This window comes from Rhagoletis zephyria, unplaced genomic scaffold, assembly GCF_001687245.7.
Source record: "Rhagoletis zephyria isolate East Lansing unplaced genomic scaffold, Rhagoletis_zephyria_1.1 Rzeph_scaffold_00110, whole genome shotgun sequence".
NCBI lineage: Eukaryota > Metazoa > Arthropoda > Insecta > Diptera > Tephritidae > Rhagoletis > Rhagoletis zephyria.
In genome coordinates this window covers 420,950-425,725 of record NW_016157194.1, presented here as the reverse complement: position 1 = coordinate 425,725, position 4,776 = coordinate 420,950, and the positions used below count along the sequence as shown (strand labels likewise).

At 39.7% G+C, this 4,776-nt stretch overlaps 1 protein-coding gene across 1 annotated transcript in view; it reads right to left on the bottom strand.

Moving 5' to 3' along the window:
* Tmtc2 (Transmembrane O-mannosyltransferase targeting cadherins 2) overlaps nt 1–4,776 on the bottom strand; it is a gene marked incomplete at its 5' end in the record, with an annotated part of 350,919 nt that overhangs the window by 26,113 nt on the left and 320,030 nt on the right. The window lies entirely within an intron of this gene.

The window sequence follows — 4,776 nt, the reverse complement described above, 5'->3', positions numbered from 1 at the left end:
GTTTTTCCGTTACGGTGTGCCTAGGAAAATCATTAGTGACAACGGCACGCAGTTTGTCTCTGCTATCATGCAAAAGGTTGCATATTGTTTCGACATCGATCAGACTTTTACGCCTGTGTACCATCCTCAAGCTAATCCGGTCGAGAGGAAGAATCGCCACCTAAAAGCTCAACTGGCAATTCTTGTCGGTAGGCAACACCGCTCACGGGCAGAGAAGCTAGCACCTATTCGTTTCGCCATGAATACCACGCGTTCTCAAAGCACCGGATGCACATCCGCCTTCCTTACGTTTGGGCGAGAACTACGCACCGTAGACGATTTCCAGCACGATCTTAGAACAGTGATCCAGTCTGAGAATTTCATCCATGAGATCACTCCTTACCTGACTAATATCGCTGACGCATTCAGAGCAGCCAAAGAACGAGAACAAAAGCAGCAAGATTACAACAAAGAAACCACAAGTTCCCAGCGACGTGAGCACAGCCCTTTCGAAGTGGGGTCAAAAGTCCTTGTCACTACGTCCTGAGCAATGCAGCAAAGGGTGTAACGTCAAAGTTCGCTCCAAGACGTGATGTGCCCTACGTCATCATTGAACGCAAAGGTGCAGCTACATACGTTATTGCACACGAAGACGACTTGCAACAACCACTTGGTATGTACCACGCATCAGCGCTGACTCATTATATAAGTGCCACAGATGCCCGCGAGGTTCCTGTCAACATTATACTCCGACGGGGGCGTCCACGGAAGTCTCGGAAGTAGGCTGCCTCATCGGGACGATCTCAGCATCCTAGGGGCAGACNCTCTAATTGTTCATTTCATGTTTTATTGTTTGTTTGCTGGTCAATGTAAACATCACGTAATGTATTGTAATAGATTTCATAAATAATTGCGACCCTGCGGGGTTTTGTGTAATAGTGTAACAAACTCCATTTTGTGCAGCGCTTGCAAACACACTACGGCAACCCCTGTTGGTTTTCGTTTGCTTGCGTTCGAGTTTGCCGACGATCGACAATTCAATTCGCTTTGAGCTTGCGAAGGCATAAGACGTGTGCGCACAATAATACTTTGGGCAACACGCCGAGCACAAGCAAAGACTACAAAGTTCAATAAAGTATATGTAAAGTATATGTGTACTGCGTTTTATTTGTACATATATTCGGGAGGACAACAAATACCATCGTACAAAAACACTAGAGTGCCGGCTGGATAGAGTTGCTAGTGGAGTTGCGCGCACAATATTGCTTTGGGCAGCACTCCTTTCTTTTTTTCCCTCGTCCACATGAGCTACGATCTACGATCGTCGAGCAACTCACGCGTTCCATGGTATCCCACGTGGAGTCCCAACCAGCAACACACTCCAGCGTTACAAACTTAAATTGTGACGGATAATGCGGCAAGCATTATTAAAGCTTGCGAGCTACTTCAAAAACGACACCTACCGTGTTTTGCGCATTCTTTAAACTTAATTATTCAAGATGCTTTATCACAAAAAAAAACATAAAACCCGTGATAATGAAGTGTAAGCGAATCGTTGGTTATTTTAATAGCAGCACAATTGCTTATGAAAAGTTTAAAGAGGCGCAGAATGATAAACAATACAGTTTGCTCCAAGAAACTCCTACGCGATGGAATAGTGCGTACCTAATGATTAAAATATTAATAGAGACAAAACCTTCTATTTCTAATGTTCTACTTGCAACTCCAAAAGCTCCACAGACTATTACTGCAGACGAAATAGAAACTTTGAAAGATTTGGTTGAATTATTTGGTCCATTTCATGAAACTACTGTACAAGCATCAGCGAGTGATTCTGTTACATTATCATTAATAATACCGCTTACGTGTGGCCTTTACCATAAATTAAATGATTTGCAAACTAAAATGAAAACGACAGAAGGTTACAATACATGCACTTATGTAATTCGACGACTGAGAGTTAGATTAATTCACTACGAAAACCGAACAGTTACAAAAATGGGCACCACTTTAGATGCAAGGTTCAAGAAAGAAGGTTTATCAAGTAACATGACAGATAGTGCAGTCAAAGCATTAGAAGATGAAGTAGCAAGTTTAGGCAGGGCCGAACCATCTTCACATTATTATGAAGAACCGTCAACATCACCTAATGTACAACTTCAACCTGAACAATCGCTTTTTAAATTTATAAACAACAAGGTTGCGGAAAGAAAAAAATCCAAAAGGGTAGATGCAGTCATGACTCTTCGGCAATACCTTAATAAGCCGAACGCGTTTTATGACATTGATCCTTTAACCTATTTAAAGGTACTACATTTTATTCAATTTAATCTTTTGTTTTTAATAATTCGTTTGTTTATGCAGCAACGCAAGTGACATGGAGGCTATAAAAACTTTAGCCATACGCTACTTTTGTATTCCATCTACCTCAACGGAGTCCGAAAGAATTTTTAGTAAAGCTGGAATCCTTATATCGGACAGGAGGACTGCTTTGAAGCCCAAAAATTCCGACATGATTTTGTTTTTGAACAAAAACCAGTGGGTCATGGAATGATCTCACTTAATTCATTTAACTTTTTTCAAAGAGACCTAAATACTATGTGATTTTTTATTTTTTTATATATCTAAATTAACTGTGAGACAGTTAAAAAACTTGTTCAATACGTCACACGTAATTAAAATTAGAGACGTAAAAAATTGTTATTATTGAAAAGTCGAAAGTAAGTAACTGTGTAAAATTTTTCTATTTATTCGATACTATCGTCGATGTATCGATAGTTTTAGAAAAAACCATCGAAACTATCGATGGTCAGACTATCGACAGTTTTGCAGCTCTACACGCTAGAATANACTGTGAGACAGTTAAAAAACTTGTTCAATACGTCACACGTAATTAAAATTAGAGACGTAAAAAATTGTTATTATTGAAAAGTCGAAAGTAAGTAACTGTGTAAAATTTTTCTATTTATTCGATACTATCGTCGATGTATCGATAGTTTTAGAAAAAACCATCGAAACTATCGATGGTCAGACTATCGACAGTTTTGCAGCTCTACACGCTAGAATAAATTTAATAGATTTAAATTTAAGTTGCTCTTGTTACCGACCAATGACATGCTAAATAGTACAAAGGTACATTATTACCTGCTCCTGACATTATTTTATGTTACTTACCGGAATTAGTGAAAGCGGATTTTGTGAAATTGGACCCTTCGAACATTGTGTTATTAATACTATGACAGAGAACACGCAGTATACGTCGCATGAATATGCGGATATTCACCTAATTTACGGTGAAGCTTGCTGTAATGCCAGAGCTGCTCAAAGACTCTATGCAGAGCGATACCCCAATCGTCGGCATCCGGGTCGTGAAGTATTCGCCCGCACCCATAGAGAAATATCTGAAGTTAAGTAATTCTTACACCTTTCTTGTTTGAAGCCATTCTTCTTTTAACTATAATTTTTAATTTTTTTAAGGTCGCATACCTGGAAGGCGTGGCGGCGAGACAGGACGTCCTGCAACGGTAGATGTTGAAGTTGTGTTAGAGGAAGTGGAACTAGGTCCATCGACTTCAGTGAGAATGATGGAAAGACGGACGGGAATACCAAAAACTACAGTTCACAAAGCTTTACAAGACCATCGATTTCATCCATACCACATTCAACGTGTTCAGGCTCTACAAGAAAGAGATTACCTGTCGAGAGTTAGATTTTGCCGTGAAATGTGGCGAATGCATGAATCGGACCCCAACTTTTTTAATAAAATAATTTGGAGCGATGAATCATCATGCAAACGTGATGGTTATTTTAATTTACATAACCTTCACAGTTGGCAGATAGACAATCCTCACGAAATGAGAGAAGATCGTTCGCAGTACCGGTACAAAATAAATTTATGGTGCGGTATTTTTAATTGTCAGATATTGGGAACTGTGGAACTGCCGCCAACGCTCAACTCTCACAGTTATTTAGAGTTCCTTCAGGAACGGCTTCCAACTCTTTTGTTGTTGTTGTTGATGTACCCTTAAACCTGCGGCGAAGACTATGGCTGCAAAATTACGGGTACCCTACTCACTATGGGCGTGAAGTAAGAGCTCATTTAGACGAAACTTATCCTCGCCGATGGATTGGACGATACGGGCCAATCACGTGGCCCGCTAGATCGCCAGACCTGAATCCATTAGATTTTTTCTACTGGGGCTGTCTTAAGGANTCATTTAGAGGAAACTTATCCTCGCCGATGGATTGGACGATACGGGCCAATGAAGTGGACCGCTCGATCGCCAGACCTGAATCCATTAGACTTTTTTACTGGGGCTGTCTTAAGGACAAAATTTATTCAAAAACAATTCAAAACGAAGAGCATTTGCGGGAACAAATAAATGGAGCTGCTGCTGAGATAGCCCAATTGAGTTTAAGATCTCTAAAAGCGTCTTTTCTTAAAAGGTGCCGAGCTTGTATTAGAGTAGAAGGTCGCCAATTTGAGCATATTTTATCAATAAATGAATACATTTTTCTTCAAACAACTCATGTATATTTTATTTCACGTGAACCCATCCTTTACAAAAAATATTGATAGATATAGCCCTTGTTATAGACTCTAGTCCGACTTCCGGCAAGTAACATAAAATAATGTCAGGAACTGGTAATAATGTACCTTTGTACTATTTAGCATGCCATTGGTTGGTAACAAGAGCAACTTAAATTTAAATCTATTAAATACATTCTAGCGCGTCTCAGCCCTTTGCCTACAAAAGCGGTATAACTTTTTTTTTCTATTCGAAACAGTAAGAGTGC